The sequence below is a fragment of the Vulpes lagopus genome, chromosome 11 (assembly GCF_018345385.1).
Source record: "Vulpes lagopus strain Blue_001 chromosome 11, ASM1834538v1, whole genome shotgun sequence".
Taxonomy (NCBI): Eukaryota; Metazoa; Chordata; class Mammalia; order Carnivora; family Canidae; genus Vulpes; species Vulpes lagopus.
Genome location: NC_054834.1, coordinates 84,578,521 through 84,603,183, shown reverse-complemented (window position 1 = coordinate 84,603,183; position 24,663 = coordinate 84,578,521). Strand labels below are relative to the sequence as shown.

The following is a 24,663-nucleotide window of genomic DNA, read 5'->3' as shown; positions in this document are numbered from 1 at the left end:
CAAACAAGTAACAAAACCTCAAAACACACACACACACACAAATTGAACTTATAGATACAAAGCAGATTGGTATTTGTCAGAAGTGGGGGTGGGCAAAATGGGTGAAGGTGGTCAAAAGGTACAAACTTCCAGTTATAAAATAAATGTCCTAGTAAAAACAAAAATCTTTCTCACCTCCACATTAAACCTAAGAGTTTATTCATGGTTTTTTTTTTTTTTCCACTTTTTTCCTTTTCTTTGTCCTCTAAAGACTTGTTTCATTGATAGTCATAAGACGTATCCATCTTCTCCTTTCTTAACTGGTTTATTTAGGATTGTCTTGTTGTAAATAAAATTATAAATAGAAGTAGGGATCCCTGGGTGGCGCAGCGGTTTGGCGCCTGCCTTTGGCCCAGGGCGCGATCCTGGAGACCTGGGATCGAATCCCACATCGGGCTCCTGGTGCATGGAGCCTGCTTCTCCCTCTGCCTGTGTCTCTGCCTCTCTCTCTCTCTCTCTGTGACTATCATAAATAAATAAAAATTAAAAAAAAATTATAAATAGAAGTAAATAACAAACCTTTCCTTCCCTCAAGTTGTTGTGTTTATATATTAAAGATATTTATCTGTGTTAATATGTGTAGCTCTAGGTCATTTAACTGCTGGGTGCTATTTTATTATGTAAACATTCCACAGTCTTTTAATTTATTCATTTTCCAATATTTCATTATAAAAATAGCAGTGCAACTTACATGCTGTATATATCTCCTTACCCATATATATGAGAATTTTTCTGGGTTACATATGTAGAAGTGGAACTGCTGTGTTATAGATTATATACAGCTCTGATTTATTATGTATTGCTTAATTTTTTCTATAGGATCATACTAGTTTATACCAGCAGTGCAAAAGAGATTTCCTGCTCTACATTTCTGCCAGCTTTTGGGATTTCCTTAACTTTTGCCTTCCCACTCCCGCCAAATAGAACTTGCTATAAAGTCCAAAAGATTTTACTTCTATAATATAATTTATTTCTTGCTCTACTTTGACCACCTAAAGTAAAAAAAAAAAAAAAAAAGATTCTTCTGATCTTTCATATTCATCTTTGTATTTGATTCTACTGCCACAGCCTTATTAGTCACTTATGTCTTGGACTAAACTATTGCAACAGACTGAATTGAATATTGTAGTATCCCTATTGGAACTCTTTCTGCTCCAGTCCATCCTACTAGGCCAATATTTATTTCTTTTCTTTTTATTTTTTTTAAATATTTTTATTTTTAAGTAATATCTTTGCCCAGTGTGGTGCTTGAACTCACAACCTTGAGATCATGAGTCACATGCTCCACCAACTGAGCCAGCCAGGTACCCTGTTAGATCAGTATTTCTAATGCAGGTAGTTTACCATCATTCACAGTGTTATATTTGAATACTTAATATGGTATTTATTGTTGTCTCCAATATGGTCCTAAATACCTTTTCAGCCATATCTTCCACTATTTTCTTCTTTTTTTTAAAAGATTTTATTTATATCTTCATGAGAGACACACACAGAGAAAGAGGCAGAGATATAGAGGGAGAAGCAGCCTCCCTGCAGGGAACCTGATGTGGGACTTGATCCTGGGACTCTGGGATCACTCCCTGAGCCAAACGCAGATGCTCAACTCCTAAGCCACCCAAGCATCCCTATCTTCCACTATTTCCTACATATGCTTTTTATACTAGTCACACTAGATTACATTCATTTATTTATTGATTCATTCATTCAAGAAGGTATTTAATGTTCTTACAATGTTGTACATGTGTGTTTACACTTCGGTTCTGTAGGTTGTACTGCTGTAAAATGAACAACTCATGATTTTTGTTATAGAGCTTGCAAGTTGCCTCAAGCTATTCTTCAAATATACGCAGTGCTCTTCATCTTCTGCTTTTCAGTATATGTCTGGCCCTCCACTTACGATGCCATTTTCTCCAGTTCCTCTACTTCACCATCTTTGTCTTTCAAAATCCTACACACTTTCAAAGTCTGCTTTAGATGTCACCCTTCATGAAGCCTTTTATAAAGTCCTCAGTTAATTATGCTTCCATAGGGATGCCTGGGTGGCTCAGTGGTTGAACATCTGTGGTCCCAGAGTGCTGAGATCGAGTCCCACATCAGGCTCCCGTGAAGAGCCTGCTTCTCCTTCTGCCCATGCCTCTGCGTCTCTCTGTGTCTCTCATGAATAAGTAAATAAAATCTTTAAAAATAGTATTTATTACTATTCTGCTTCCATAGCTATAGTGCGTTTATGGCACTTATTATATTCCATATATCTGTCTTCGCCCTCCTGGGGTGATAAGTAGAATGATTTGTCCATTCATCTATTAATGCCCTTGTGGCACTTATCATTATGTCTTGTGTATGGTAGGCATACTATTAACTAAAAAAATTAAAGGTCACCTGTGCAGCCCAGGTTTAGCTCAGTGGTTTAGCGCCGCCTTCAGCCCAGGGCCTGATCAAGGAGACCTGGGATCGAGTCCCACGTCAGGCTCCCTGCATGGAGCCTGCTTCTCCCTCTGCCTGTGTCTCTGCCTCTCTCTGTGTGTGTCTCTCATGAATGAATGAATGAATGAATGAATCAATCAATCAATCAATCTTTAAAAAAAAAAATGTAGCTTCATGGGGATCCCTGGGTGGCTCAGCAGTGTAGCGCTGCCTTCCGCCCAGGGTGTTATCCTAGAGACCTGGGATCAAGTCCCACATCAGGCTCCTACATGGAGTCTGCTTCTCCCTCTGCCTGTGTCTCTGTCTCTCTCTCTCTCTGTCTCTCATGAATGAATAAATAAATCTTTAAAAATAAATAAAAAATAAATGTAGCTTCACCAATTAGAACAATTTGGTGAAAGATCAATTTTAGTGAGAAAAAATGCTTAATTTATGTAATTTTATTAATTTAAAACACCAGAGAATAAATTAAACAGTAGTTCTCTATATAGTGATCCTTAGACTGACTTTGATGAATGGCAAACTTTATATATTCAATTTGTTTTTAGACTCTTACATACTTTCCTTAAATCAGAGTTTTTCAAACTATATTCTGAGGTAGTTTTGTTGAGATGCCTTGGCTACTGCTGGGTGCCTTCTCTGCCACAAAGAGCTGGCCTTCATTTATTTTTTACTATACTGGGCTTCCTAACAAGATTCTATTTAAGAAAGAATCCTTGGGCTTAAAAACTTAAAATAATTTCTAGAAAGTATAAATACTTCCATTTTATCCATTTTTTTAATACTTTCCAGATCTCACAAAAAAGATTATTCCTACACCCTTATTCTTTTATCACCACAATTTTAAATCAGGAGTCTATGTGAATATGAGACTTCAAGTAATTAAGCAAATGGTTTTTGAGTATGACAAGTAAATTGTTGATTCTTTGAATATTCTGCATTTTAATATGGATTTTTGAGGAATTGTTAGAATATAAAAAGTCACTGGAATTGGTACACATTTTTAGGTAGGTAGAAGAATTTTCTAGAATGATCTAGAGCTTTTTAAATTTTTATGGTACAAAAGATTCTGATTCAGTAGGCTTGAGCTGGAGCTTGAGAGTCTTTATTTTTAAGAAGCAACTGCAATGTTGGTGGTCTGTGGACCACACTTGAGTTGCAAGGAGCTAGATCACCTTCCAAAGCCCATCACTGCATTTTTAAATTACATCCTTTGCCTAATGAAAGTAGGTTTTCAGTATTGCCATAGACATTTGCTTAAACTGGCTTTTTTCTCTCCAATCTGATTTATATTTTGACACTTTAATAGACATTTCTTGGCTTTTTAGGGAAATACCTTGTATATGAATTAATTATTGTTCTGCAATCATGTGATTCTTTGCTTAAAATTGTCCTTCACAGTTTTTAAAATAGTCTGGAAAACAGACTGTCAGTGGCAACTTTCAGAGAGTTTTTAAATAAGAAGCATTTTGGGACACCTGGGTGGCTCAGCAGTTGAGCGTCCACCTTTGGCTCAGGGCGTGATCCAGAGTCCCAGATCAGGCTCCTTGCGTGGAGCCTGCTTCTCCCTCTGCCTGTGTCTCTGCCTCTCTCTCTCTCTCTCTCTCTCTCTCTCTCTCTCTGTGTCTCTCATGAATAAATAAATAAAATATTTTAAAAATAATAATAAGGAACATTTGGCTTATGTTTTCAATATAACTGAAATACTTATTGACTTTTATTTTGCAGGATATTGTTTGAGGTTGTATATTAAGGTATTATAAAAATAGAAACCTTAATTTCATTTGACTAAGGCTGTTTTAGTGTGTATAAGTATTGCTATTTTTAAAAGTTGTTATTATCATGAATTAGTAGCAATTATATACCACAGCAGGTTAGGCTGTTAATTTTATCTGTACCACACATGAATTGAAAACCTAATTGTGTAAACAGTCAACCAATAGGATGGATAGTCATTTAGTTAAATAGCTTATACTCAAAAAGATATAAATCAATCTTGAAGTACATTAATGCTTTTTTTTAAAGGTATATAATATCAAGTACTTTCATAGTCTTTTGGGCTTTTATAGAAAATTATAATAATTAAATCATAAATTAAAATTAATAAATTTTTAAGAAAATTGTCAGAATTATTCACTTTTGATAAGTGGAAATAGGTGATTAATTTTGTAGACCAGGATAGCAGAGCATTTTGGGGAGAAAAATTATGATTTTAATCTAAAAGCATTATAATAATTTGCAAGTTGATAATTATATCAGCCTTACATTATTTCACTTAATAACTGTCCGTAGTAGAAATTGCTGGAGGATTTATATTATCACAAAAGTGACTTTAAGATATATTATTTTTAAGTTTCTTATTAAGTAAGCAAGCACTATTAATAAAAATGACTTTAAAATATATAATTTTTAAAAATTTCTTAAGTAAGCACTAATATTGCTATAAAAGTTGTCATCTAGAATTTATGTCAAATGTTGATAAAAGTTTTTTTAGACCTGATCCAACTATTTTGCATAGAAATAAGCCGCCTTTGTTTCTTCTGGTAGCATCCATTGATTTTGTTTTTCCAGAGGTACATTAATAGTGCTGATAGAAGCAGAACAATTGGAATTTACATTAAAAATAAATGTGATGAAAAAAAAAGCATTACAGTATAATATTATAGTCTTGATTTTGCTTTAACCAAAGTTCCGAAATCTAAAGGACAAAAATACTGACAAGGTCAAGAAAAAATGAAAGAAAGAACAAACGATGCAAAAAGAAAATGACACTGAGGTCTTGGTTTAATACATATGTATTCCAGGTTGATGGTTGATTTCATTAGCAAATCTCATTGTTATGCAATGTCTGTTCTTCTGCAGCAAAATGAATATTGTATTCTCACAGGCACTGTGTGTATCTATTCTGTTGCAATAAATGAAAATATATATATTTGTAGCTTCCTTTGGTTTACTCTTTCCAGTTTGCTTTTTAGAAAAAGAAAGAAAATTGAATTACATTCTTTCTTTTGTTGTTAAATTTGCTCTAAAGCTTTTCAATTTATGTGATAGATATGTTTCCTACTTTTGTTCTTTAAGGTAAACAATTATAAGGTGGTTAATAATGTAACCATTTTAATTATCCTATAACTTTTAAAATGACTAGAATATAATCTTGATTGATTTAAGGTGCTAATTAACATGAGTTTCTTAAGCATATGCTTTCTCACATTTTTAAATTTTGGGAGTGCTTTTTCTTATTGCAAGAAAAATGTTAAGGAAGTGTACATATTATGACAAATGTAAATACTGCTACCATTTGCAATAGCAAAAATTGTACATTGAGATTACTATACTTAGATTGAGTTTTCATAAAATAGGAAATTCAGAAATGACAAATTTTGGTGGCTACACATTGGAAAAATTCATTTAACAAGGGATTAGGCTTCATGACTGTTTGGGTGATATATATAAATTCAAATATGGATCAAACTATATTGGACATAGCTGATATAATTTTGGTCATTTTGAGGTCTGACAATTTTATAAAATCTATTTGGTTTTTGGTAGTGTTCTCAAATGTTGTTCTTACAATTAAATTCTTTTGACCATCTTGAAAGTAGAAAAGCCTAAGGTTTGATTTAATATGGGTTGATTCCATACACCATTTAGAAATTACCTATATGGGGTGCGCCTGTGTGACTCAGTCCGTTAGACGTCCAGCTCTGGATTTCAGCTCAGGTCATGATCTCAGGGTTGTGAGATTGAGCCCCACATTGAGCCCTGTGCTGTGCATGGAACCTGCTTAAGATTTTCTCTCTCCCTCTCCCTCTGCCCCTCTGCAACCTCCCCTCCGTCCCTACCCCCAACCTGATCCTGCCAAAAAAGTTACCTACATAGTAAAAATTGGCAACTGACTCACTTGATGCAATCCTACTAAATATTCTGGTCATGGTAAACAAACATGAGCTGTAATAAATATGTACAGTTTATTAATGAATAAATTAATTTGTACTTATGGTGTTTGCATTTTATGATTTATAGTGAGTGATATAAAATCAGGTATTTCAAAATCTAGTAAGGTGGATCCCTTAAATAATTAGAGAATAATATAGAGCTAAATCAGGTGGAGAAAGAAGGTTTTATGGCCCCAAATAGGCTCTGAGAAAGGACCATGCTGAATAAGATCTAAACTGATAATGACATGGAGAAGCAATGGGAAACAGAACATAAACCTGACATCTTTGGGAGACAGAGAAGTGACCAACCCAGCTATAATGGATGATGTGATTCGCACCATACGTAAAAATTTGCCGTATGTGAAAATTGGGTTGTAGCATTGTTAAATTTTAGCAGTAGTATTCAGACCACATATATATGGTATCCTGAGATGCTACCATTGCTAGCCTTATTTTTCTTGTAAAATGAGAGGAGAGGTATTCTGTTTATATTTATTTTACAACTGTCTTTTCCCCTTACCAATAATATAGAAAGCAAATGCTGTAAAAGCATGCAAAGATTCATGCTCTAAAATGAATCTACAATGGTACAAACTGAATGAGAACATAGGAATCTAGAAACCCTAAGTCAGATTTCTTTACCATAGTTAGAAATACCAAACTGAAGAGGAATAAAAGTCATCATAGATTGGGTTTTCAGGCTGTTGGATCGAGCAGGGTTATAGAAAGTCGCTAACAAAGACGAGAGGAACTGTTTTAAGTAAAAAAGAGAAGTTCCCTTTTAAGTGTCTAGACTTACCTAACTACCAGTGTCTTCTCTTTCATCTGATGTGGAACCACAGTTCTAGTTTGCATGCCCATTTTTACGTACTCATCCAGCAGAAAAACCAATATTTAGAAAATGAAGTATGAATTTGCAGTATGAAAGTGGACTGTGAATCTAACAAAAAATCCTGGGGATTGTTAGTATTTGTTTAAAAACCCAGATTAGATAAATTATCGAAGCTTTCTTAGCAAGATGGCTTATTTTCTGGGTAAATTTCCTTTAGTTATGACCTCAGCTTCCACTGAGGAAATGTTAAAAGAAACTTTCATGTGAAATTCGTTATTTAATTTCTGCAAAGATGCTGTTGAAAAAATTATTGTATTGTCCAGTGATACATTATTTGAAAAATATAAAAGAAATATCTCTCAATTCTGAGTATTAGGAAAAGCTCTGGTGCTTGTTTGTAAGATGTCTTATGGAGAATTAAAAATTTTGTAATTTGGTCGTTTCCCACTTGGCTTTTATTGCTGGGAAGTTCAGAGCTGAACCCCCTACATATTAGAATCATCTTGTGCAAGGCCTTATGATAGGTGTTTCTGTTTCAAGTTTACCTTGTGTTTCATCTTTCTTGCTTCCTCTTTATTTTCTCTTTATGCATATTAATTTATATTTTGAAAGCATGTGTTCTACTATTCATATTTCTCTAAGTCACATTGAATTATTTTGGAATAAAAAGGCTATAAATAACCATGTAAAGCTTACTTATTGCTAGCAGAAGACAAGTAATAAAAGCAGGAACCTTCCTTCCTCCTTGTGTCCCCTCCCCTGCCCCCTCTCTTCTTTTTGTATGAATTTCTTAAGTCATGGATGACTAATCTCTGTGGTTTCTTAGACTTGCCAGGGGGTGGGGGAGTCCTTTCTGAAGATTTTTGCCCATTTGCTCGTATAGTTACTTTATTGTGCTAGGTGTGCCCTACACACGAGTGCCTGACTTAAGAGAGTAAGTAGGGCTGAAATACATCCTAGAGGAGGAAAAGGTGCCTTTTTCACATATGTCAGCTCAGAGGGGGTCTTTTTCTAACTCACAGAGTATCATATATATTTCCTTGGTTTTTGTCCCAGCCCTTTCAGCTGAATTATAAACTCTTATTTTTTTTTTAATTATAAACTCTTAATACCAAACCTTGCTGATTGTTGAAAAAAGCCACCATGAATGAAACAGAATTTCAGATTTATTTTATCATTATCCTCTAACTTTGATATATTATAGGAAATTAAGATAGTCTTGGATCTTTGAAATAACAGAAATAATAATTTTCTAATTTAAAATTTAGTTTTGTTTTGGTATATGAATTATAGTCAAAGCTACATATTTAGCAGGAATTATATCTTAAATTTTCTATAAAAGAAATATTAGGACTTTGTTTTGCATTACAGACAACTATAGAATATTTTAATTATTTCATTTGACCAAGAAATGCAGCTGGAGCTGAACTGGACCTGGAACTATAACTCTGTAGTCATAGTTTTTTAAAAATTTGCTATTTCATGTCATTGTAGTAAAGGTGGTGATTAGTGGGTTGTATTAATATTTAATATTGAATACACACTCCTTTCAAATGACATATATTGTTTGTAATGAGACCTTTTCTGAGATTCTATTCTCTTGTCACTAGAGTTTTCTCTACTTGGGTGTTCTTTTCGTTATTAATTTTATTGTCACTTTGTTGTGTTTTCTCTTTCAGTACAATAGAATTTTATTTCACAGAGTAAATATGATTTAAGTAATGTAACTTAATGCCTTGATTATGTTGTAAAAAGGTCATTAAAAGTTCTTTGCATTAAAATTAAAGCATTCTGTGTTTCTAATAAGACATAGATACATGGCCTTAGTATATATAGAATTAAGATAAATGCAGTTTTGTAGATTAAGATTTAAAAATCTTAAATATTTTTAAAATGTGAATTAGTTTATCATTTTGACAGAGTATATGTGTTTGCTTTATACCCTTGTTTTATACCCTTAATTTAAACACTCATTCATTTACACTAGAACTTTCAGAGAAGGAAAAAACCCCAGCAATTTGGGGGGAAAAAAAACTAAGGACAAGAAAACTTAGTCTTCAAACTAACAATATATTTTTAAAGATGCTCACAAGTAAATATTGTTCAGTTTTGTTTTCTTTTGAAATATGAATTTTAAAGGATCCTGGGAAGAGCTTCAAGTTTTATAAACTTTTTGATTCATATAATTGAGGTATTTTTTTCAAACACTGCCACATAAATTATAAAGCAATATTTTTGCAGGAGCTTGCCCTGATAAAAATAGGCTTATGCTTTGAATAAAATTTAATTTTGGCTTTTAATAATAACTCAGAAACTTCTTTTATCTACTTTCATGAGGCAGTTGAAATTTAAACACTTTTCCTTATATTTAGCAGATTTTTTGAACAGTTATTCATAGTTTAGTTTTTTTTATACCTTATTAGCATTGCCTCGTTTCTTTACAATTTACTTGCCAGAAGTAATTTTTAAAACCTACTTAAACAGATTCGTTTTTCAAGCATTCCTTATTATAAACTGTGTGCCTATGCACGTCAGGAATAAACCCTCCTTAAAAAAGGGAAGAAAGACTGAACTCTTTATTGTCTGTTTTGACGTTAATAAAATGAAGAAAAGAACGATTACTTAGACATCAACCTCACCTGGCTTAGTTTTGTCACGTGAGCATTCACGTTTACTGGTGATCTAAGTGCACCACCTGCCTTTCAGTTTGTTTACCAGGAAATCAAGATGTGTAAACTGCAGGAAGTACTATTTGACCCTCTCCGACAGTATCTCATTACAATAATTGCTAATCTCTGAATAAGACAGCCATGTTTTGTGAGTAACTGAGAGAGAGAGGTTGTGTTAGGTAGATTTTAGGTGTTTCAACAAACAGAGCATTGTAAATGCTTACTTGGATTATGTTTTCATGATAGCTTTTGATAAAAGACATGTGGTGACCTTTGGGGTCAGCAAAGCTAGGACACAATAGTAGGTATTCTTTCATTCCTTTTAACTGAAAAATATCACGGCTTGTTGTTTTGGAGTGCTGTCACTGCTCTGAATCGAAAGGATAATGGCTACTTCCTGATTAAACCCACTCTCCACAGTAAGCTGTTAATGTTATACTGTGTGTGTTTTTCTCTTGTAAATGCAATAGTATTTGATGTTTTCTTTACTTTTTATCTTTGTCTTTTCATAGATATATCTGTGTAAATATATCCTGAAGTTTAAGTTTACAATTAGAGTAGAAACTACTGGTTTAAGTTTGGAAAATTTCTTTTAATGAAAAGTATTTCCTTTGGTAGCAACCATCTCATATACTCATTGTAGATTTTTGGTTGAAGAAATTGGCTTTTAAAAAAGACATTGAAATGATAAATTATATTGAACTGTCACTTTCTTGGCTAAGGAAAATTTTAAAAATAACATGTGGTAAATCAGATTAATGTTTTCAGGGAATATTTGACTAAAGTAATTTTATTTTTGTTTCATAAATTTCACAAATGTATTTACGTTTATCATAATTGTTGATAATTGTTTTAATTATTAAATTAAGTTATTGTTCTTAAATTAGTTAAGAAATCCTTGTGATGTAAAAACAGTATTAAGTACTTGGAATATAAGAAGAGAATAATGAGCTGCTTAGTTTTAATCCTAAAGCTGGCAGTCACTCCATCTGTGGTCTTGGGACAATCATTTAAACTGCTTACCTCAGTTTTCTTGTCTGCTGTCCATGTGAGTGTTAAGTAAAATGTGTATGTTTGTTTATTTCTTTATATTAGTACAAACTGTAAAGAAAATTAGTTTTTACAAGTGTTTTATAAAATGGAGAACTGACTCCAGAGATAGAGTAGGAAAACATTTAGGAGTCACAGTAGGCAGGGAAATAATATTTTTCTGTTATAAAACAATAGAAAATTTATTTTTATTATAAAATAAGAGAAAATAGGGTTTAAAATAAACATCATACAATTGGCCTTTTAATTTAGACAGAATTGTTAGTTTTGCTCAGTTCAAAATATAACATTACCAGAATATTATTGTTGGATACATGACTGAAATGAAAAGTGAAAAGCTTGGAGGTGATTAGTAAAGTGTCATAAATGGACTTAAATCTTTTTCTCAAAAGTCTTACTTTTGGAAATGAAATTATTCAGAGCAGAGAGAAGAATGTGTGTATATTTTAAAGGCTTATAAGTGTAGTTCATCTAAATAGTAAGATACTTGATTTTTAAACTCTAGAATTAGGTACCCTGGCCATATAAAAGAAAATATATTATTAAATTATTAAACATAGAAAGCAATTGCCAAAGATAGTTATAGAACCTAACATCCAGAAATATTTTAAAATATTCTGAAATAATATAAATATAATACTTTTATTGAGAGAATTAAGAAACTGTTTTGCAAAATGCTTCACAAAGTTATTTTAGGTAAATAATTTTTAATATAAATCATTGGTGCTTTCTAGGATATTCTAAAGATTATGTTTAGTGAATATTTTAGCTTAGTCAAGTTATTGAAGTAGGACTTAAAGTAGTGGTTCTACTTAATTTGTAATAACAAGTAATAGATGTCAGTATTGACTGCATAATATATATATCAATCACTGTGCTGATTTTCTTGTAGGAGATACAGACTTTTACCTTTACCCTTTTAGAGTTCCTTGTGGCTGGGCCTGAAAATTAAATAGACTTTTAAGGTACATCAACATGAGAAAAGCATACAGATTTACTTAATAAAAGTTTTGCGTGACATGGAAGTCTGCATAAGGAATGAAGATCCAAAGAAATGGCAAAACCTATTTGTTTTATATTAAGTTGAATAAAGAGAGACAGTTACGGAAAAGTGAAAAATTATGTACAGAGGCTAAAGGGAGAGAATTATTTTTAACAGTCTGTAAAGAATTATCACAGTCTCAATTTTTGTCCTTGATGATAAGAATGTTACTTTCCTTCTGGTATAGGAGGACATCTTTCATAGAGGAATTACATTTTTTGCTTTTAAGAAAAAGAAGGAAGATCAGAATCTTTTTTCCTTATATTTGCTATTTTTCAAAGGCCTTTAACTCAAAATAGTCAATATGCTAGAGTGGCACGTTCTGAATTTTTTCACTATTACCTGCTTTTTATATTCATGGTAATCATATGAGATTGAGATATCATCACTACTCTACTTTTTACTAATAAGGAAATAGTTGTAGAAAATTTAAATAATTTCAACAGTGTTTTATAAGTGCCAGACCCAGACCAAAAACACAGAATCCAGAACTCAGTCTTCAGTGTTATGCCTTTAAGCATTGTGTTTATATTTTGGAGATAATAAAGGTGCTTACATCTTGATTTAGATAGGTTTATTTTTTTCATCAATATATTAAATAATGCAGAGTACTTACTAAGTGTCAGGCACTGTAAGGAAGTGCCAGCACTACTAATAGAAAGTAAAATAAAACTCCTGTGTTTCAAGAAATTTAAAGTAGTTTAGTTGAAAAGACAGAAAATTAACAGCTATTACAGTACCCTGTGATACTGATATAATAGTGGCCAGTGCAGGATGCTAAAGGCAACACAGGAAGTGCCTAATGTATTCTTTGATTCACATATTTTATTTGCATTTTTTGGTGCTATTCTAGGTACATGAGATGTATCAGTAAATAAAACTTCCAAAGTTCTCTGCTTTTGTGGAATGTATAATGGGGGTGGAGATAAACAATAAACATGATAAATGAAGTACATAGCACATTTTAAGTTGTCAAGTTTAATGGAGGATAGAAAAAGTAGAGCAGAATAGGAAGGCTGTGGTGATGATGGGTTGCAGAGATTGAAGAAGGATTTATAAAGAAGGTGATAATTGAGCAAGGACCAAGGAATTGGATAGCTCTGTGGAAATCTTTGGGAAGAGCCTTCCGGATAGAGGGCTTGAGGCAGGAACATGCCTGGTATGTTCAAAGTAATGAACAGAGACCAGTGTGATTGGAGCAGAGTGAGGGAGATGGGAGAGTAGAGGAAGTATTGATAGAGGTAATGGGTGGAAGGGTTAGATCATACAGGGCTTTACAGACCCGTAGAATGACTTCAAGGAGCCATTGCAGGGCTATCAGTAAATCTGGTTTATACTTTTGAAGGATCATTCCAGTTGCTGTGTTGAGATTAGACTATATAGGGAGGCACTGTCCTCTAGTTAAAAATCTCATAGCGTAAAAAAAAAAATAAAAAAAAAAAATAAAAAAAAAATCTCATAGCGTAATCTAAGTGACTGAAGTTTGATAGAAGTCAAATTCTGGATTTTTTTTTTTAAATTCTGGATCTTTCTAAGGTACAACCAAAAAGGCTTTTGATGGATTGTATCTGGGATATGAGAAAAAAAGACAAAACGACTCTAAGATTTGGCTGAGAAACTGGGAAAGATGGTTTTGGCATCAACTCTGAGATGGGAAAGGTATTTAGATGGAGCAACTTTGGGACAGAGATGAGCAATCAGGACTTTCGTTTTGGATGTGGTAGATTTTTAAGTGTCTAGTAGATGTACAAGTAGAGATTAAAGAAGGCTTTCCAGAGGAGATGCCATCTAAATTGAGGCTAAAGAATGAATTGGTCAAAGAGGTGCCTTATAATGAGATTAAAAAACATCCTTTATACACTTACATGAATCTTGGCATTTTCTACTTTACATATTTACAAACTACAGAGTAACAGCTAAACATCTAAAAAGTCATAACATTTTTAAAAGAAGTAAAATTATTTCAAAGGACAATTTATTCTAGATAGTTAAATTTTCAGAGCATTTCATTAGTTACTATATTAATGAGTTGTACTGGGTGCTATTACAAACGTTGATTCTCACCATAGTGCCATAAAAAATTATTTTTCCCATTTTACACTTGGAGAAACTGAGTCTGAGGGAGATTAAAATTGCCTGAGGTCACTGATATATTAAGTGATGGGTCTGCATTCAAATATAAATGTTTAGTTTCCATTGTCTATGATCATCATTTTTAAAAATATATAATATATTAAGTTTTGTAAAACTTTAAACTTTTATTTAAGATCTCAGGGAGTTTTCTTTCTTTCTTTTTTTTTTTTTTCGTTATCTTTATTGTAACTTTAATGTATAGTGATACTCTTGGAACATAAGGCTTATAGAATCTCCATCATAGAGTTAAGCCGTTTGTTGGGGAGGTTTTTTTTTTATTATTATTTTTTTCAATATCTGTACAACTTTCAATACAATTACCTATTACAGACAGTTCCTCCACTCTTAGCTCTACCCCCATGCGTAGTCCTTAATACACATTTAGAAAATTACAGCTACTATTATCATCTTTATCCCTCTTTCTAATATGCTGTGACCTTGAGAATCACAATCCAAGCTTGTTGGAATCTTTTGTACATTATAAAACCTCAGAGATTAAGGGCAGGAGGACATTTTAATTAATAAAGAATGAGTTTAACTCCTGTATTTATCTGATGGAAACCCATTTTTGTTTCTTTTCCTTTAATGGCTGCTTTCTGGGGAAGTGAATTTGATAAATAGCTGTGTTTCTGACTGGAAAAGCAATCTTCTCTGAGATGTCAGTGGATATTTTCATTGGAAAAGTGAATATAAGTCATTCTACTTCAGTAGGAAATAGAAACATAGTTGTTCATTGTAACAGATTTACTTTTAGGTAATGATGCTATACTTTAAGAACTTAAACATTTGCCTTTAGATCAAAATATAATTTATGTAATTTATGATATGTTTTCAAAAACACATTCAAGAGAAGGCCATTCACACATTCTGCAGGAAATAAATATTTTAACAAAAGCATTTTGCACATTTTGAAAAGTATCAATTAAAAAAAAACAAAACAAAACTCCACTGTGGATTAAAATAGCCTCTAAGCCTAACAGGTTATTTTAAGCATATACTAAGGACATAAGTAGGAAATTTACCTAGTCTTTATATTTCTTTTCTGTAACTATATGGCTTTGTTCCAAGTGCACTGTTTTATACATTTCTCAAAATTTTATACTATTTTTTCACAGGAACAAAAATATTTATCCTTCCTATTTCTTTTTCTAAAGTCTTCCTTCTCCTTCATTTTATACCCCAAATATTTATGTATGATATATTTTAAGACTATTGTGATTATTAAATGAGATTTTGCATAAATAAAAATTATGGTTGGCTCTTGTAACTATATTATTTGAATAATCTCATATTTTAGTTAATTCTGTTTAGGATTAGATGTATATATCCTAAATGTATCTACTTAGGCATAAAAAATACTAGTATATGTGTTAAATGTTTGTATATTCCTCATCTATTTTGTTTTATTTTTTATTTGGACTGTGTCTTTAATTCATTTGGGGAAAAAGAAAAACGGTCAGTCAGAACTTTTTCTGGTAAAAGTATCCTATTGCCTATTTTTAATAATTATACTGAACTAAATCTATTACATCGTTGATTAATTGAAGAGTGCCTTAGGGAATGAGTATTCTGATTATTTTTTTGAGACAGCTTTCTCTTAACATTTGTTACTGAAATTTTTACTATATATATTTGTGCAAATGTAACATTAAATTATTTTTTAGAGATTTGAAGATGGAAGAGAGCTACTGGGTCTTCATTTGACAATTTGAGCTACTGCTAATCTTGTTTGGTAAACAAAGTATAAACAAATATTAAATATGGGTCTTGATTTGCTAATATGAACAACTAATCTTATTTTATAAACAAAATATAATCAAATATTAAATGCGTAACAGTAATTAAAAAATACCAGTGATGCCAAAAAGAAGAGAGGATTAATTGCTGAGTAATTAAAAAGATAAAATATTATGATTCGGGAATAAGAGAGAAGGGTCACTAGAATGACCAGGGAAGGCTGGAAAAAGAAAAAGGGACCTGATCTTCAAGCAATGAAGAAAAATTTCAAGTGTTAATTTTTTATAACATCTTTACTGAAATATTTCATACACTACAGTTTATAATTTACCCATTTAAAGTATATAATCCAATGTATTCCACATTACTAAATTTTTCAAGTTGTGGAAAAATAGATAACATAAAAATTACCATTTTAACTATTTTTTAAAAACATTATTTATTTGAGAGAGAGCATGTGAGCTCATGAGTGCGGGCGGGGGGGGGGGCGCGTAGAGGGAGAGAAAGAATCTCAAGCCGACACCCTCCTGAGCTCAAAGCCCTGTGGTGGGACTCAATCTCACAACCTTGAGGTCATGACCAGAGCCAAAATCAAGAGTTGGTCACTTAACTGTCTGAGCCATCCCAGTGCCCCTTCATTTTAACCATTTTTAAGTGTATAATTCATTGGCATTAATCACATTTACAATGTTGTGCAACAGTCACCACTCTCTTTTTCCAAAACTTTTCATCACCTCAAACAGAAATTCTCTAGCCATTAAGCACTAATTCTATATTACCCCCCTTTTCCCCAATCCCTGGTAAACTTGAATCTACTTTCTTTTTTTTAAGATTTTATTTATTTATTCATGAGAGACAGAGAGAGAGGCAGAGACACAGGCAGAGGGAGAAGCAGGCTCCATGCAGGGAACCCCATGAAGGACTCGAACTTGGAACCCCAGGATCATGCCTTGAGCCAAAGATAGATGCTTAACCTCTGAGCCACCCAGCCATCCCTTGGATGTACTTTCTATCCTTATTAGTTTGTCTATTCTAGATATTTCCTGTAAGCAAAATCATATAATATTTGTCCTTTCATGTCAGGTTCATTTCACTTACTATAATGTTTTCAAGTTTCATCTATGTTATAGCACCTGTTGGAACTTCGTGCTCTTTAGGGCTCAGTAATATCCTATTATTTATCTATCTTTCTATCACAGATGTGACACATATGTATGTATATATCACATCTATTTATCTCTTTTTTTTCTATTTATCTCTTGATGGATTTTTTAAATCTTTATTTATTTTAAAGATTTTGTTTATTTGAGAGAGAGGGAAAGAGCGCAAGCACAAGTGGGTGGAGGGGCAGAAGGAAAAGTAGACTCCCTGCTGAGCAGGGAGCCTGACACAGGGCCCAAATCCTGGACCCTGGGATCATGACCTGAGCCAAAGGCAAATTCCTAACTGACTGAGCCACCCAGGCAACCCTCTTGATTGGTTTTTAAATGTACAGATATCTGTTCAAGATTGTGCTTTCAGTTCTTTTCAAGCATGTATGTGCCGTGGTGTGAAATTGGTAGGTCATGTGGCAATTTTATGTTTAGCTTTTTGAGGAACTGCTGTTTTCTACAGTGACTGCATCAAGCGTTAACTTTTATTCTATTATACCATAGAGTACGTAAAAGATTAACTGAATCACTACTAGCTTCAGCACATAACTTATACTTTTCTTAAAAGGAAAAGAGAAAAAGGAAACATGTATGTGTAAAAAACCACCTCTTACAGTGAATTTTAATAAAATAAGCCTTCTGGTTGCCTCTAATTCCAGTTTTGCTGTAATATTTTATAAACATGGTCATCAAATCTCTGTTTCTTAGTTCCTAAGAATCTGTTGTGAAAGGATAAATATGGCCATTTCTACAAGTAATTAGTGTAACTTTAGTGTGATTCTGCCCAATGTTATTTTTTAGTTGCCTTTTTTGCATTATAAAGTAAAATCACTTATGTCTAGTGGGAAAATACTCCCAATACACCCTTCTTAGTCATTTTATATTAATCTTATTTCATTTATGTTAACATTTTATAAGTCTTGAGAGAGAAGACTACTGGCATTTCAGTAGACATTTTTGAGATGACTCTTAAAAGTATAAATTCTGTAATTCCATGTGAGTTAGTAGAACAATGTTTACCTGTCTTTTTTAGATCAGTGAGGGGCCACTAAGCCAAAAGACAGGCTTATTTCACTAGCTGGATAAGGTCTTATAACCTAGGAAATGGGAAACCATATTGGAATAGGGAAACTTTTTTGACTTAATTACAAACATCCCTAGGAAGGATATATAATGTAATAAACACATAAACAATAATGAGATCACTTATGGATTCAATATGGAAATAGTAATAATGGATATAATTGGTTACTTAATAAGAATATTGTTTAGGACATCAGAGAAGTAATTTCTGGGAATAAAAGGAAGACTAATTAGAAGCTTCCTTAAAATTTCTCATCAAAAGTGGAGGGAGGCCCCCTGGGTGGCTCAATCGGTTAAGCATCCAGCTCTTGACTTTGGCTCAGGTCATGATCTCAGGGTCATGAGATCAAGCCTCATGGCAGGCTCTGGGCAAAACAGGGAGTCTGCTTGAGATTCTCTCTCTCTCTTTCTCTCCCCCTCTCTCTCCCTCTCCTTCCCCCTCTCCCTCTCCCCTTACCCCCAACTTGCCTTAATGGTGATTTCAGCTTACTGAGTCTTTCCACACTTATATAAGAAGTGAGAAGGAGGGATCCCTGGATGGCTCAGTGGTTTAGCGCCTGCCTTTGGCCCGGGGCGTGATCCTGGAGTCCCAGGATCGAGTCCAATGTCTGGCTCCCGGCATGGAGCCTGCTTCTCCCTCTTTCTGTGTCTCTGCCTCTCTCTCTCTCTATGTCTATCATGAATAAGTAAATAAATAAATCTTAAAAAAAAAAAAACTGAGATTATGAGGTCTCTAAGTCATCAACAAGATTAAACTTAGAAAAAAACTTTTGGGAAAAAAGTTTCCAGTTGTTAAAAAAAAAAAACAATACATAATTGACCATAGAATTGCGGTTGACTCAAATATTTGAATAACCTGCTGAAAATTAAATAATTAAATAAAATATTTTAAATGTTTTTATTGTGGCATTGCTGAATTGGTAAGAAACTAAAGAATTTAAAAGGATCAAAAACTAAGTAAGGTATAAAATTTAAAGAGGAGAGGGGGATCCCTGGGTGGCACAGCGGTTTGGCGCCTGCCTTTGGCCCAGGGCGCGATCCTGGAGACCCGGGATCGAATCCCACGTCAGGCTCCCGGTGCATGGAGCCTGCTTCTCCCTCTGCCTGTGTCTCTGCCTCTCTCTCTCTCTCTCTGTGTGACTATCATAAATAAATAAAAATTAAAAAAAAAATTAAAGAGGAGATTAGAAGGCAATATTGTTAAAATATCCACAGTGTTAAAAGTGGTCGATAGATTTGATCACTATCAAAATCTCAATGGCACTTTTTACAGACATAGAAAAACCAATTCCAAAATTCATATGGAACCCTAGAAGATCACAAACAGCCAAATCAATCTATAGAAAAAAAGAACAAAGCTAGAGGCATCACACTTCCTGTTTTCAAAATATATTACAGAGCCACAGTAATCAAAACAGTTAGTACTAGAATTCAGACATATAGACCAATGAAGCAGAATAGAGAGCCCAGAAATAAATCCATGCATATATAGTCAACTCATCTTGGAAGAGTGCCAAGAGTACACAATAAGAAAAGGCTAGTCTGTTCAGTAAGTGGTGATGGGAAAACTGCCTATCATCTGTATGCAAAAGGGTGAAATTGGACCCTTATTTTACGCTATACACAAAAAATCAACCAATATGGATTAAAGACTTAAATGTAAGACCTGAGGCTGTAAAATTCGCAGAATAAAACTTAGGGGCAAAGCTTCATGACATTGGTCTTGGCAATGATTATTACAGATGTGTCACCAAAAGCATAGGCAACAAAAATAAGAGAGTGAGACTACATCAAACTAAGAATCTTCTGCACAGCAAAGGAAATAGCAGAATGAAAAGGCAATGTATGGAGTAGGAGAAATACTCGCAAACCACGTATCTGATAACAAGTTAATCTTTAAAATATATAGCTGACCCTTGAACAACACAGGTTTGAAGTGTGTGGGTCCATTTACACGTGGAATTTTCTTTTCAATAAATACAGTACAGCATTGTAAATGTGTGTTTTCTTCCTAATGATTTTCTTCATTCTATTTTATTTTCTCCTACTTTAAGACTACAGGATGTAATACATATAATATACAAGATGTTTGTAAATCAACTATATTATTGGTAAGGCTTCTGGTCAACAGTAGGCAATTAGTAGTTAAGTTTTTGGGGAGTCAAAAGTTATATGCAGATTTTTGACTGCTCAAGGTATTGTGCCCCTAACTCTCGTGTTGTTCAAATGTCAACTGTGTAAGGAACTTTAACAATTCAATAGTACAAAAAACTGGTAAACTGATTTAAAGATGGACTAAAGACTTGAGCAGACATTACTCCAAATATGACATGAGAGCGGCTAACGTGTATATGAAAAGATATTCATCATCACTAGTCACCGGAGAAACGCAAATCAAATCCACAAGAAGATAGCACTCCACACCTTTTCAGGGTGGCTATTATCAGAAAACAAAATACAAGTGTTCACTAAGATGTGAGGAGTTTGGAACCCTTGTAGAAATGTAAAATAATGCAGCCACTATGGAAAATAGTATAGAGGTTTCTTAAGAAATTAAAAATAGAATTACCATATGCTCTAGCAATCCCACTTCTTGGTGTTTATCCTAAAGAATTCAGTCAGGGTCTTCGAGACATATTACTGCTCCTGTGGTTCATTAGAACTATTCACAGTAGCCAAGAGGTGGAAACATCCTAAATGTACATCAACAGATGCGTGGATAAAGAAAATAGTTACATGAATATGATGGAATATGGTTCAACCTCAGAAGGAGGGAATTTGCCACTTTTGGCAGCAGCCACTTGTGCGTTTAGTATGATTATAATTAATTGTCATCCTTTGTCCCTTCTCACTTTTCTTCTTTTAATTATTTTATTCAGCTTAGAAGATTACTTACCACGTGGTAGGAAGCGTAAGTGAGTCCTACATGGAATTTTGTCCCAGTATCTTAGTATCCCGATGACTGAATGGTACGGTGCTTAAGGTGTGCTTGTGCCAACACCGTACCACCAGATGTGGATGAACTCAACAGCTGGGGGGCATCTGTCTGCCTGCTGTTCTTCCCAGGTCTTCCTTTTTATCTTTCTTCTAAGATTGTCCAGAATTTCTGTTACCTCTTTATTGTAGTGATTTGAAGCCTGAATTTCTTTACTGAGTGAGCTGTTGATCAGTTGCCTAGTAAAATTTTTCTAGTTTTCATAGCAGATTTCTCCAGGTTTTAGATTTTTTCAGTCTATCAGGATACATTTTGGAAGCAAACCTCTTTTTTGTTTTTGTCCTTGAACATCAAGATCTCCTTTGCTGCCATTCAGATTTTCTTTGATGGCTATCAGCCAGCTTTCAGAAGGTCTTCTTGTTATTCCAAACTCTATTTCAGGGACACATGAATCTTTAATGTTTATTACCATAGTTTAGTTACCTTATGGGCACCACCACTTCTCTGCTGGCTTATCCTGTAAGTTATTATACCTGATATGGAGCAGGTGGCTTATGTGTGAATGATGGATTATTTATCATTCCTACTAATAGTGCCAATTGTTGGACTCTTAGCTCTTTGGATATTTTGTGTTGTTAGATTCTTTCACTTACCTCATTATTTTCCTTTTTCTTATCCTCCTTATACCTTAGGACACAACTTACTAAGGGTGGAAATGGACTCAGTACTTTCAATTATTTATCTTTGACCCTAAAAGGAAAATACTCAGGATGTCAAAAATTGGGAAAAGGAGAGTAAGACATTGGTGGTAATGATGTTTTCCTTGCTGGCCCTATATTATAATAGATCTACAGGTTCTGAAAGGCAGGCCCTCTTTCCTAGGCTTCAGCCTAAGTATTAAAAGTATTCCTCAAGGTTTTGGGTGTTTCTTCAACCAGGCCTACTTGTTTTATTTTTCCTTGTGGTATTATTGCCCAAGTACCAGGAGGTTTTCTTCATTTAATAATAGCTAATAGAAATCTACATCATTTCTCCCTGAAAGTTTTTCTAAAGTCTTTATTTCCTAAGTAGGATTAGTTTGTTCTAATACGTTTATTTTACTAATCATTCCTTAGACATGATATTGAAGCTGAACTTTGTGGGTATTCAATTATCCAATTTGGCATATTACAATTCAGATATCCTGAATAGCTGGGACGATCTGTTCTAATACTAAGTCCACTTCTGCTCTCATCATGCTGGCTCCCTCCTTTTGGGGTCAAAGATAAATAACTGAAAGCACTGAGTCCATTTCCACCCTCAGTTACATAGAACCTCAAGAAGTGATAGATCATGTAAGGGTTACCAGGTAAGAGATTCATGGTTGGCTGGGGGGTCTTACCCAGGTAGTCACATGTCCTCGTAGAAACTTTTTTGGAGGTGTGGCAGTCTTATTTTCCCTCCTTCCTTTCAGTGTGCCTACTGTATATATAAACCTTGCCTTGGACAGTGTATTTACAGCAGCCTTTATAAGAGTGCTTTGGGAAGAGGCAGAGGACTCTTGGAAAGTAGAGATCTTTGTTTCAGATTTCTCTGTCCTTGTGACAGAAGGATGACTGAGAGTTCTCATACCTGCCCCTGTTACCAGCCACCTTGAATGCTCACTTGGACACATGGTAGACAATCTGTAATACACAGTTAGCTTTTGCATGTGTAACCTATTCAGATCCTTCATTAACACTTGTTTATCAAGTTGTTGGTTGTTAGTTCTAGTGTATCGAAGCTCTCTTTACATTTATCTGCTATTACCTGCATGAATTTGTCTCTATGTTTTAATTTTCCCACCTAGCTTTGGGACCTTAAGATTAATTATATTTTCTTGCCTTTCCCTCATGAGATCTTTTCATCTAGGCTGTCTATATATTTTCTTACACTTCTTGTACTCATTTTAATCCCTACCACCTCATTCTAGCAGATCTTTTTATTTTTCTTTTTATTTTAGTCTTCTAGCATCCTTAATATTATATCCCAGGCTGGCAGGGCAGTGAGCACTAGCTGATCATTATTTACATTTGAACCTCAAAATTGATGGAATTTAACAATGTTGAACTGAAGCTTTTTAAAACACCATGGCAATGAACTTAGAGCTTTCTAAAACTCTTAATGCATAGCTCCCATCCCCAAAGACTCTGATATAACCAGCCTGAAGTTGGACCTTGGCATAAATATAAATATTTTTTAAGATCCCCAGTTGTTTCTAATATACAGCCAGGGTTGAGAATCATTGCGTTGAAGGAAGTCTAGGGTAAAACTCTTATGTAGCAAAGAATTTCTTTAATAGTAAATATTTGAAAACCTAGTAAATAAAGGCACTGTGCTGGAATTCTCTTCTACAAAATAAATCATACACTTGTTTGTTTTACAAGATTCTAAGTTAATATTTTTATTGGTCAAATTTTCCCAACGTGAATGAGTACTTCCAATTGTAGTGGGCTTACTACTTTTATCTGAGGATATTATGTAAGTCATTTTCATAATGTTACTTCTGTCCATCAATATTCAAAATAAAGTGATTGTGATTATATAATAAACATGTAGCTTTGTAAATCAACTTCTGTTTACCGAGACAGATTTTGAAACATAATTGCTCTCTGCATCTTTGTTTAAAATATATGTTACATAAACAGACTGAATAGCAAAATCAAATTAATTCATGTGAAACTTTGTTAGAGGAATGTTCTGGACCAGCACTTTTATGCATTTGTAGATAATATTTCACACTTATATAAAAAAGATTTGCCATTTAAGCAGAGTGGAATCTTGTTTATCTGTCTTCAATAGGATTCTAATATATGTCTTAAGAGAGAGATGTTTAATATGAGACTCATAAACCAAGTGTGACTGAACTGACCTCTCAGGGTCTTGGTATATTTTAAGTAAAATAAAATTAGCTAATGCAAGGGAAGTAGTAACCCTAACATCTTTACTGTAATGAATTTGAGAAGTTTGATATAAATATTGGAAAAGAGTTGATTGGCATAAATAGATCACTTGAATGGCAAGTTAAATTTTTAGGTTTCAGCAGTTTATTAAAATTAAAAGAAGGGGCCTAAGTACCAACTGAGAATTTGTACTTTGAACTTTATAAATTAGGTTTTTTGAATGATAGGATAAATTTACTAATAATGAAAAATAATGCTTTTGCTTTATCAAGATTATAGTATATTTAGAAGAAGTTAAAGTATAAAACATTGGTCTTTTTATTCAATTTACTTATTTGAAGAGATTTTCTGATTTACTTTTTTTTTTCCCCAAAGAATTTATTTATTTATTCATGAGAGACATGGAGAGACAAAGGCAGAGACACAGGCAGAGGCAGCTCCATGCAGGGAGCCTGATGTGGGACTCAATCCTGGAACTCCAGGATCATACCCTGAGCCGAAGGCAGCCGCTCAACCACGGAGCCACTCAGGAGTCCCCTGATTTACTTTCTTAGGCTCTTGACTTTTTGGAATTAAATAGGGCCCAAATTTGTCAGTCGTCTTGGATATCTGTTCATTTATTGATTCAACAAATATTCATTGAACATATTCTATGTACTAGGGCTGTTCTAGGCCTCTGAAGATACCAATCTATACCCATATGTAGCTT

General features: G+C 33.7%; 1 protein-coding gene across 27 annotated transcripts in view; it reads left to right on the top strand.

The window, feature by feature from the left end:
* The window catches only part of BAZ2B (bromodomain adjacent to zinc finger domain 2B), a 391,511-nt gene that overhangs the window by 202,994 nt on the left and 163,854 nt on the right, over positions 1-24,663 (top strand). Inside the window, exon 1 of one of the 27 annotated variants that reach the window (XM_041721648.1) lies at positions 9,701-10,203. The exons of 25 other annotated variants lie outside the window; for them this stretch is intronic. The gene's annotated coding sequence lies outside the window, so the exon portion shown is untranslated. Of the gene's footprint in view, positions 1-9,700; positions 10,322-24,663 lie in introns of those variants that run through there. One more of the 27 variants, XM_041721647.1, reaches the window with a different exon arrangement.